Source organism: Sinocyclocheilus anshuiensis, unplaced genomic scaffold (assembly GCF_001515605.1).
Source record: "Sinocyclocheilus anshuiensis isolate Anshui unplaced genomic scaffold, SAMN03320099.WGS_v1.1 scaffold95, whole genome shotgun sequence".
NCBI classification, from domain to species: Eukaryota; Metazoa; Chordata; class Actinopteri; order Cypriniformes; family Cyprinidae; genus Sinocyclocheilus; species Sinocyclocheilus anshuiensis.
The window spans coordinates 151985-164655 of record NW_015548190.1 but is presented as its reverse complement, the minus strand read 5'-3'; the positions used below and the strand labels follow the sequence as shown (position 1 = coordinate 164655).

Genomic DNA, 12671 nt, shown 5'->3' with positions numbered 1-12671 from the left:
GCAGTGGCTCAGGAGATGAGTCTTTGAGTTTGTATAAACATCAACAAGCTGAAAAATAAAACCAAAGTTTTTTTGTTTTTTTTTGATAATGTAATCTTGTTCAAATTGATTTCATAAAATTGGTATCGAAAAAAGTATCGTTCAGGAACCGGTATCGAAGTCAAGGTATCGGTATCGAACATTTTTGAACGATACCCAGCCCTATCGAATTCCTCTGACATTTTTCACTCAGAATCTTAACCCCCAACTGCTCCAGGTGTGTGTTCACGGTGTGTGTTCACTGCTGTGTGTGTGCACTTAGGATGTGATAAATGCAGAGCACTAATTCCAAGTATGGGTCGTCACACACTTCACACTTATAGTTATTATCTAATTAATTATAAGTTATTATAATTATAGTTTATATTAATACTAATATAAATATAATATATTAATAATATACTTTTGTTTAGGATAATAACCATAGTATTTGATAATTAAGTGTTCCTGAATATAAAAGCTGAAAAAGGTACAGAAAAAGGATATTTTCATTATCATATATTTGCTGTGCTAATTCGAGCACTAAATTCCTAAAAATGTACATTATTTAAGTTATATTTAGTTCTAAATCATTCTGTTTCAGTACTTTTTAGGGTGGACAAACTTCTCGGTACGCATTAGACCCAATTCCTGTGGGTTTTTCTCCTTTCCCTGCTTGTATCATGTGAAAGTTACCGGATTTACCAGCTTGTAAACTGTGTTTGCTGACTACACACAACCAAATCATCTCGGCACAACTGCCTCCAAAGCATCTGCACATGCAAAAACCACATTCACACAGATTTCTGAGTGCCATGTGTACTAAACTTGACAGATGTAACCATCTGTGTGTATTTGTGAATCATACTGTGAGTTTCTGCACCTGTAAAAGCTTTTGGGACAGTGTCTAGAAGTGGCTCGACAACAGATGGTTCACCTCATTTGTTGCAGTGAGGGGCTACTGCATTTGTTAGGGGCGATTTGTGCGCTTACAACACATAAGCACTAGATGGCAGTAAAGAATTAACCTGTGATATTTGTGTTGGACTGAGATAGTCTTAACCTCTTAAGACCCGGCAAAACATTTTAGGAAAAAATTAGTATTTTTTCATGTCATTACATTGCTTAGAGCATTCAAAAATTTTAATTAAAAAAAAATGTAAAAATGATATTTCATTCACAAGTTATGCTACGTCCTTGGTAGAGGACATCGGGACTCAATTTCTTTAAAAATTAAAATAAAAAGACATGAATGGACATGCATAGGCAAAAACAAATGATTTTTTTAAAATCACCAATACATTTTTAGTTTTCAGGATTTTTTTTTTTTTTACCAAACTTTGTATAAAGATAATTCTCAACTATGTTATAACAGAATTATTTGATATACCATTTTTCTTTATGCGAAATGTGTGTAAAATGGCCATAAACAGGTTTTCTCATTATATAAAATATATCTATAAACTAAATCTAATTTGCATATTAATGTGTTTTTGGGGCAACATGTAATGAAAAAAGAAGTGTAATAATGGGAGTAATAATTGACAAGATTTTCATAATAATATATAATATTTCATAGGAATATTGAAATATATTTTCTTTCCCTATTCATTTATTGTGTCTCTCAATGCATAATAAACATGCTTTTAGTCCCGGTGTCCTCATATGAGGACATGTATGAAATCAACGTCCTGTTTCGTAACAGAAAGTCATATTTTGATTTGAAACCCCATTCCCTATTCATTTATTGTGTCTCTCAAATGCGTAATAAACATGCTTTTAGTCCCGGTGTCCTCATATGAGGACATGTATGAAATCAACGTCCTGTTTCGTAACAGAAAGTCATATTTTGATTTGAAACCCCATAACATTTTCCTGAAATGTTGATTTATGACACACAGTTTCAAAATTAAGTATACACTGACTACAATATTCTAATGCATATTCCTCAATAAGAATATTTGCTTGAGGTATCACAAATGAAACAATTAAAACATGGAACACAAATGTTTTACACTATCCAATCACAACTAAGCAATATGTTTAGAAAATCTACATCAATATGTTTGAATAAAGGGCAAAGATATTCAATTTCCTAGGACGGACATCATTTTTTGACACTACTGTATATACAATTACATAATATACACTAAATACATACTTAAAACATAATGTATTTATTTGATATATTACCTACTTTCGCAGTTGATTTCCTAAATAGTTCGTTTTGTTTCATGTCTCTCACATCACTTTGCACTCACTTTCTTCTCACATAATAAAAAAACTTAAACTCACATCAGTGTTTCATATCCATTTATTTTTATTTGGTAGTTGTGTAATAATCAAGATAACGTACAGTCAGCCGGTCACCGTCACAAAAGATTAGGACAATCAGTTGTTACATTTAAAGCTTTTAGACATTACATTTAACGAAGGGCTAAAGGCTATTCTCATAAAATAGAAATCTCTGCAATTTTCAGTTTTATTTGACATTAAAATAATCACCAGATCTACATGCTGATGTCCAGAAGTACAAATGAAATCAAGAAAATAAGACATCTGTAGAGGGGCTAATCCATCTTTAACCATGCATTCAATATATTAAGACATATGATACACACATGAGAAACTGTATATCAGGAATGAACCAGGTGTTCAAAAGTCAAATCCACAGGGACAGTTTTTAGGTGAACATATCCACTCATAATGCAGTCATCTTCCCTTTCATCCTCCTCACAGATCACTGCACTCCAGCTGTACTCTCACATGGTTTCAGTTTTCCCAGCATTCTTCTCTTTCTGTCTTTTCTATTTAAAATTCACTGACTGAATATCATTATTATTTCCAGAGAGGTGAAGATGAGGGATATGGTCATCAGCATATTCTGTGTGGGTGAAAGGACAAACAGTACGTAAAGATGTTTATGGTTACGTGAATAACAGATGTATGTGATCATCAGATTATTAAGAATACCTCTGCATGGTCCTCTTTCAAAAACAATATAATCGATTGCAATATCACTCCTTACTGATGCTCCTCTGGTGGCTTCAAACACAATCTAAGTATGTGGACATAGGCATAATATATTAAAGGGATAGTTCACCCAAAAATGAAAATTTGATGTTTATCTGCTTACCCCCAGGGCATCCAAGATGTAGGTGACTTTGTTTCTTCAGTAGAACACAAACAAAGATTTTTAACTCAAACCGTTGCAGTCTGTCAGTCATATAATGGAGGTGAATGGGAATCACGGCTTTGAGAGTCAAAAAAACATACACAAACAAAACCAAATTAAACCCTGCGACTCGTGACGATACATTGATGTGTAAAGACACAAAACGATCGGTCTATGCAAGAAACTGAACAGTATTTATATCGTTTTTTACCTCTGATTCTATCTCTCAAATGGACCATTGACACTCTATCTACAATCTCAATTAGGAGTGTCAATGGTCCACTTGAGAGATAGGTGGCGGTAATGCACTTATAAGTCTGCGATCCGCCGTAAAGCAAGAAGAAGAAGAAGACGCGTCACGCGCCGGCTGTCGAGAACATGCTCAGGACAGTTCAGACATTGCGGTGAATCAGAGGTAAACAATATAGATATAAATACTGTTCAGTTTCTTGCACAGACCGATCGTTTTGTGTCTTTACACATCAATGTATCGTCACGAGCCGCAGGGTTTAATTTGGTTTTGTTTATGTTTTTTTGACTCTCAAAGCTGTGATTCATTCACTTCCATTATATGACTGACAGACTGCAACGGTTTGAGTTAAAAATCTTCGTTTGTGTTCTACTGAAGAAACAAAGTCACCTACATCTTGGATGCCCTGGGGGTAAGCAGATACACATCACATTTTCATTTTTGGGTAAACTATCCCTTTAATGAATGTTGACTCAATTTAAATTTTTCTTTAAATAATTCCTAAATTAAAAAATGTTAAATAGTAGCTTTTAACTGATGGGTCACATCAAAATATTGTTTGGCTTATGCAATTCTTGTAAAAAAAATTAATAAATAATAATAATAATAATAACAGTAATAATGATTTTGGTACTGTGTTGGGTTTTCATTTGATGTCCAGTGTTAAATATAGGTACAGGAACAAAACCAGTTGTCAAGCACTATAATGCAGCTTCATGTAACTAACCTGGTGCTGTTGGTCACATTGGTAGTTCACTGACGCTCTGAGCCAGGAGATGCCCTGCTCTCCATGGCTCGTCCACAGTAGTTTGTCCTGGTTCTCTTGTCCAGTCTGGAGGTAAACGCTCAGCTGTCCGATCCCTGAGCCGTACATGTGGTAGTAGAACTGCAAGCACTGTGTTTCTCTAGAGCCACGCAGAGAGCTGGAGAGGAGGCGCGCTTTGTGACCGGCCAGTATCACTGACGCCTCAATGTGCAAATAATAACCTAAAAGTAGAGAACAAAGCTTTCCAAGATTGTGTAAAAGTGTGTACTAAGTTCAATAAAATGTGATCACCACAGAAAATAATAGTGTTTTATCCCTGAAACAATAATAAACTTGAATGTATGTCTATGAGGTAAAGTACACCCATGTGAAAGAAGTGTAACTGTATTTAATTGAATTTTATTTAAATATTCATATGTGTCTAACTACTATGTACTTAAGTCAAAAGAATATTTGGTAACACTTTATTTTAAGGTGTCCTTGTTACACACGTTACATGTACTTACTATTATAATAACAATTAATTATGCATAATTACATGCAAGTAGCCCTAAGCCAAATCCAAACCCTAACCATATAGTAAGTACATGTAGTTACTTAATATTGCTCTGTACGTATATGTATAATTACACTGTAACAAGAACACCTTAAAATAAAGTGTAACCAAATATTTTTTAGGTACAGTGTACCGGTTGTGCTTATGTTGAACTGCAAAACACTTTTGCAGTTAGATTTAAGGGTGGGTTAAGCTGAATGTATGACAGTGTAATTATAGATGTAAGTACAGAAATTAATTACAGATGTAATTAAAGGAAGGTATTTAATGTAAGTACACTTGTAATTAATGTTAATGTAAAAATACAAGTGTATTGTATCAAATGATCAATGCATATGTAAGTATGTATTATAACATAATATACTATAGTACCATACTATATACTAAATACATGTTTCAGTAGGAATGCCATAGATTTTTAGTTTACCTTAAAAAGGATCTATAACTTCTGGAAGCACCTCTTTTAGTAGCTTAGATAATTCTTCCTGTCCTATAGCAGAGAATGGGTGGAATTGTTCCTCAGGGGATCTATAATGCACTGATGCGATACTGTTGCTGACGGCTGCATGGTTAGAATTTTATCTCTAATAGTATCGATCTTGGAATTAAAGAAGTTCAAAAAGTCATTACTGCTGTGCTGTTGGGAAATGTCTGCCCCTGCTGATGCTTTATTTTTCGTTAATTTAGCCACTGTATACTGAATGAATACCTGGGTTTGTGTTTCTTTTCTTCTAACAGAGATGAAAAGTAAAAAGATCTAGCAGTTTTTAAGGATATTCCCTCCATGCAATACAAAACACCTCTAGTTTTGTTTCCGTACAGCTGCACGGAAGGGGCTAAGCTCACCCACTCCGGTGGTGTGGTCTCCTCTGGGCCCTGTGTAGGATGTGGGTGTGGGTCCTCTGGCCAGCATCCAGTCACCTGAGTCTCCTTCCTTAACCTGAGTGAATCCACACAGACCAGTCTCAAAGTCACAGTGAGACAGGACTGACACAGAGGATGCTGTAACAGACAGAGTTTCTGTTTGTAGTAAACAAAAATATTAAGGAATCAATTTTAAGATTCACCAGGAAGATTCATGATTCACATGCACATTGTTTTGTAATAAATGAACAGTGCACAGTCACCAAGCGTGACTTTAATGTCATCGAGACCCACAGAACTACAACTCCAAACATTTATGGATGTGCTGATGAAAACCACCTTCATCGCCCAAATGGAGAAAAATCACATAATTAAGATCAACACAAACCCGATGAGTAAAGTTTGTGAACAAACTTTGAAGTTGGCTTGAAAAAGCCTAGCCTGAAAGTTTGAAACAATTGTAAAAGCTTGAAGTTTGAAAGTTTAGATTAGATGTTGCTAGCACATTTCTAGCATGATTTAGCAAACTGCAAACATGATTTATTATGTTGTTAACATGACTAGCATTTTGCTAGCATGTTTTGGCATGATTCGCATGTTTCTAGTATGATTATCATGTTGCTAGCATGTTGTTAGTATGCTGCTAGCATTTTTCTAGCATGATTATTATGTTGCTAACATGTTGCTAGCATGGCATGATGTTTTTTGATGTTTTTGGTATAATTAGCATGTTGCTAGTAAGTTTTAGTACACTGCTAGCACGATTTAGCAGTTTAGCAAAGTTTTGACCCCCTCAATGAAAGTCTATGGGACGTCAGTTTAATGAAAATCATAAGTCCAATCAGTCAGAACAGTCTGAAAGCCTGACCCGAGTTTGGTGGTTGTAGCTTGAAAACTTGGTTGTAGCTTGAAAGGAGGACATACAGTCCAAATTTTATCTCAGAAGAAGAAGGAGAAGAAGCTTAAATAGCAGATCAGTAAGTTGGCCTCTCAAACCAACTTAATGACAGATCAGAAAAGAAAGACAGTGTATAAATAGGCTACTGCAAAACATTAAAGTTTTAAATTATGAATAATCCTCAGACCATCTTATATTTCCAGATGTTCTAAACACTTATTTCTCTAAATCTGGATCTTACTGTAATAAAAGTCATGTGAGACATAAACCCATGTCTTGCTTACAGATGCTGGAGCAGTGGGCCAAAAGAATGTCCAGTTAAATGGAAGTCATCTGAGAGTATGTTTCATAAAAAGCCTGTGAAATCTGCTTTTGAAATTGAGATAGCCAATAGTCTTCGGTTTACAGCCGTAAACCATGATTTGCAATGCTATTGGTAAGCAAAGGTATGGTAGGCAAAGTTTCAACAGTCAGAATGGTTAGTATGGCCCTGTTAGCCTATGTAAATACGAACTTCCCAGGAGGACTTGAATGCTCCATATGTCTCTCCCCCTAATATCACCTGCTTCTGACTACAATAGTGAGCAATAGTCAAGCAATAGTAAGCGAGGTAAACTAAAGCCGTATGCCATCTTACCTGAGCATTCTTCTGACTTTGAATGGCCAGTTCTACTGCAATCCAAACATTTCTTATCTTATAATTCTGGGTCCATATTTGTTCTTGTTTAGAACCGTCGTTGTAATACAGATATGCCGACAAGACTTGATCTGTTCCACTGAGACCTCGCAGGGAGTAGAAGAACTTCAGGCAGTATTTCTGATTCCCTGGCATCGGTGGGCCAAACTAACGACTGACGTATCCAGACTGTAATCTGAAGCGAGAGTTTGCCAACAAGAAGGATCCTGTTCAGAAAGAAAACAACTATTTTTAGCCACTTGATGCTTCAACAAATGCCCTAATCGGTATTACCTGGTATAGGATTAAAAAAATGTTTTTAAAAAAGAAGTCTCTTCTGCTCTTACTTGACACAAATATAGTAAAAACATTAATATTGTGAAACATTATTGCAATTTATAATAAAAATGTTAATATATTTTAAAACGTAATTTATTGCTGTGATCAAAGCTGAATTTTCAGCATCATTACTCCAGTCTTCAGTGTCACATGATCTTCAGAAATCATTCTAATATGCTGATTTCTTATTATTATCAATGTTGAAAACAGTTGTGTTGATTTTTGTGGAAACTAGGATACATTTTTGCAGGATCCTTTGATGAATAGAAAGTTCAAAAGAACAGCATTTGTTTGAAGTAGAAATCTTTTGTAACATTATAAAATCCTTTACTGTCACTTTTGATTCATTGCATTCTTCCTGATTAAAAGTGTTAATAAAAAAAAAAAAAAACCTTACTGACCCCAGACTTTTGAATGGCAGTGTGCATTACATCCAGCTGTACCTGCTCCTGTCATATGGTCTCCGGCGGTGTAGATGTTGGGCCGGACAGACACTCTCCTCCACAGTGGACTGTCTATCTGTGTCTGGACATACTGACAATATCCTGACTCAAAGTCACAGTTCGCAACAGATGGATCAAATGTTGGCTCTGTAAAAACACATATTTTTAATTGATCACACAGGAATTGGGTATTGGGTATGAGCTTTGAGGTGGCAAACATACCTGATACAAGAACCGCAGACTGAAATCTACCCAGCTAATAGGAAACATTACCAGAACTTCTGCTGCTATTCTGGCACGATATTGAGAAACGTTAATAGAATGTTCGTTTATCTATTTGTTTATAACGCTACGTTATCTGGTCTTTAATAATGTTCTCAAAACTTAGCACAAAAATGTTGTTTATGCAATGTTCATGGACATTCATCTAACATTTTTTAAATGTAACTGTTTCAGAACATTCAGTGAATATTCAAAAGTAATGTTCCCATAGTGTTTGCAAAATGATAAAATGGAATGTTCCCTTTACGTTCATATCCGCTTGTTAAGTCTGACGTCACGTGTCACCGCTTCCGTGTCCAAACGCTCTATCAGATGCCACGAGAAAACAACAAAAGTTGCTAATATACACTCACAATGTGATATAATGCTACCAAAAAAATAATAATCCTAACCTTTAACTCCATACCGAAATCCCAGATAGCCAGACAATGAAAATATAAATATAAATAAATAAATATAAAAATTATTTGTGTTTGGGACGCTGTGAGCATGGAGACTGTAGTGTAGACCGTAAGTTTGAAAACGTTTAGCTTAAATGTTTAATATGAATAAACAGTGTTCATAAACGGCTGCTGAGGTAGTGTTCACAAGTGAAGCGAGTTGAGGCTTGGACCCGGAAACAGCGCTTCTTACGTCACCACTTAACAACCGACCAAGAAAAACACTAGCAAAACGTTCTTAGAACACATTTTTCTTAGCTTGGTACTTTCTTCAAAACCCAGATTTTTCTCCTGTGACGTCCTTCATCCTGGAGAGCCAGCATCCTGCAGAATTTAGCTTCACTTGTCCCAGCATGCCTGGCTGGACAATTAATCCTGCAGACCTTGATTACTTTGGTTCAGATGTGGTCATTTACACTGGCCTTCCAGGACCAGGACTGGACAGCCCTGAGGTACGGCATCAATAAAAGAACAAACACTTTTTTTGTGCTCGTAGTGTTACAGATTTTTGCCTAACACAGTCAGACACAGTCTGGTCCATATTTAGCAGCTGGCAGCTTATTCTGGCCAAGAACTGCACACTTCAACAGGAAGAGACTGTTTGCCTGGTATGTAAAACAGCCAATCAGGGTTAGTTTTACGTGCCTTTTAGGGGTGGTTGTATCTAAAATAACACAATAAAAAGATTTATTTGTGGTGGTCAGTCTTTACCTCTATAGGATATGGAGCTCCAGACTCTGGTTTCTGGTCTGATCCCTGCTGAAGAGGGTGAACAGATGGTCCCCGGCGTGATACTGCTGGTACTGGAAGCTCAAGCAGCCCGACATGGGCACTGTGGTCATTGGAGACGCCAGCCTGGCCACCTCCTGGAGGCTTTTAGAGTCCACATACATGTACTGACCTGTGTGAATCCATGAAAAGGCATCACTGACAGAATCTGTTCAGCCATGGCTATGTAAAAAAAATGATTTGACCCTAACAGGATGTCAGACAGTATAACCGTCTGACAGTATAACTATTGACTGGTACATACATACATACATCATAATGTCAAAATAATATGATACATTAATATTTATTTGTAGTCATGAAAGACTATATCATAATACTTTTTAAAAATATTTTTTGTATCATATGATATTATACAATAAAACACATCCAGACATATATTACATCACAAAACTTTTATGCATAAGATTTGTTTTTAATTATATAAAATTATACAACTAATAAAATACTTGTTTTAAATGATTTTTGAATTGCAGAATTTATGCATTTTTCAGTATAAAGTTCTTGCTTAAGATTTTTTTAATTGTATAAAATTATTCAATTTAAAAAAATACTTTTGTATAATATGTATTGAATTAAAAACATAAAATTATTACATTATGTATTTATGTATATATATATATATATATATATATATTTTTTTATTTTTTTTTGTACTGTACAAGATTATAACAAAAGTATTACAGAACATTTTTCATGTCTTATAAGATTATACAATACAATTTTTCTGTATAATATTTTTTGTGTTGTATGGTATTTTATGCTAATATCAAATTGGATTATATCACAAAGCAGATGCTGTCAGACTAACCTGTTCCATCGTTCAGTGCAGTATCATCTGATCTTCCCACACGCCAGTTCATATATCTGTTCCGCTCGTTAGTGTAGCCACGCAGGTGATCTTCTTCAAAGTCACACTCTTTGGCGTCACATGATCAGAAAAAGAGTAATTACTTCGCATGAAAATGTAAATAACTGGTTTTGAAACTCTCTATTTCTGCAAGCCTTTTAAGGCCAATAGCATTTGGGCACAATTCTGTCGAACAAAAACTGAACAATAGAAATCTGGGTTCATTTAACAGATTTTCCTTTGCCTCAGGAATCTGCACACAGGCTGGTTCCTAGGAATAGCCATCAGAACACGTTTTCTGTGGTTAATAGTTCTTTTCATGTGGCTGGCCCTGATTTTGGCATGACATTATTAGTGTTACAAAGAAACAAACAAAGTGAAAGGCTGCTGAGCTGTTCTGGGTGTTTGCTAACATGCTGTTTACTGGCCCAAGTTATCAGAGCACTAACCTATACAGTATTTATCAGAGATCTTGATCTCAAAGATGGACACACTGCTGCCTTCTTCTTCACCTAGTTTGCCTTCAATGACGATCTACAGATGTAGAACAAATTTGTCATTGGAGTCACATGATAACATGACAACATCACATACATCAGCATTTCCGGACTCTATTAATAGTTCTTACCTTGAAAGTTTCGGTGGAGTTCTGAAGGTCAATGCTGGCGATCAGATGGGCTTTGGGTCATCCAGAGCACCTCATCGAAACTCTCTCCATCTGTGTGCTTCTGCACCTGCAGGGAGGCGCTGCCTGTGACCTGATAGATCATCCTGAAACAGCTCCAGTCCCGTTGCTCCACATTTGGACCCAAAAGAACTGCCTTTCCCTTTCCCTGGTCCTCCTGGACTTGCTCTTTGACTGTGATGAAGTGTACTGAGTGAAGCAGAACGAAAACAACATTCATGGCAAGTGTTTGTGTGTACAGCTGGGAAGGCAGATAAATGTTTTTAGCAGTGACAGACCACTTATCAAACCACTATTTCATGATTGAGTGCTAAAATGCATTTGTTCTTGTGTCTGCAGATGCATATAATTCACCAGGCTTCACATGTCAGGCATGGGCTCCTATTGTCTCCTCATTTGTATTCGAGCCTTACATTTATTGTTAATTTCCTGTGGTCTTTAGATTCAATCAAGAGCAAATAATCCAGTGTGCTTGAGATTCATGTCACGTATAAACAGAGCGAATAACCAATCCAATAATGTGCTATTTCACTATCTCCAGATGGCCTAAATATTGAGGCCATGGTTTCCAGATGTGGGTCTCAGTAAACGCGATTTCTTCACTTTTCTGGGCTTTCGATGCATGCAGTTCACATGTTTTTTAACCCTGAAATCCATGTTTGGACTGTTCATACTCTACTTCATATTCTGCAGGGCTTCATTACATTGGTAAAAAAAAATGGTGCAAACCTCTGTTCAGAATAACCCGTGTGAAACATTGCTTAATGGAAGCATAAAAGTGGCCTTAAAGGGACACAGTTCACTCCAAAAATAAAATTCTGTCATCACTTACTCACTCTCAAGTCATTCCAAACCTGTCCAACAATTTTTATTCCATTGAACACAAAAGGAGAATTTTTTACTTTAGAGGATTTGCAGTATAGTACATGAGTCACTATGAACTGGTGTTATATGGAAAATGCACAAAGATTCTTCAAAATTTCTCCTTTTCAGCTCCATTACATAAAATAAAATATAATAAAATAAAATATAATAAAATAAAAATAACAGCATACATGTTTGGAAGGACATGAGATTTGGGAAATAATGAACGATTCCTTTAACGCATCCTATAGCATAATGTAAAAAGCCTATATATGACAACTGACGAATAAGATGGAAATTCAAATGAAAACTCTTAAAATAAATAAATAAATATATTGCTTAAAACGTGGCAAGTGCTTAGAAATGCAATGTATTCATGATGTTTTTTAAGTGTTTTTTTATTTAATCCAAAACCCTTTAAAGGGGTCATATGATGCGATTTCAAGTTTTCCTTTCTCTTTGGAGTGTTACAAGCTGTTCGTGAATAGATAAGATCCCTAAAGTTGCAAAGACTAAAGTCTCAAACCCAAAGAGATATTCTTTATAAAAGTTAAGACTTTTATAAAGTCCACGCCCTCCTAAAATGCCTCGTTCAAACACGCCCCCAAATGTCTACATCACTGTGTGGGAAGATTTGCATAACGCCGCCCAAATGTTCACGCAAAGACAGAAGGCGTAACTTTATTGATGGCCACCACCGCTGCCATGTTGTGAAGACGCTGTGTGTTTCGTTGCGAAAGCGAAAATACTTTGTTTGGTCTTCCAAAAGAGGACAC

General features: G+C 35.9%; 1 pseudogene; it reads right to left on the bottom strand.

Annotated features, from left to right (window-relative positions):
- Positions 1-2349: 2349 nt before the first annotated feature.
- LOC107705042 (MAM domain-containing protein 2-like) overlaps positions 2350-12671 on the bottom strand; it is a 12307-nt pseudogene continuing 1985 nt past the window's right edge.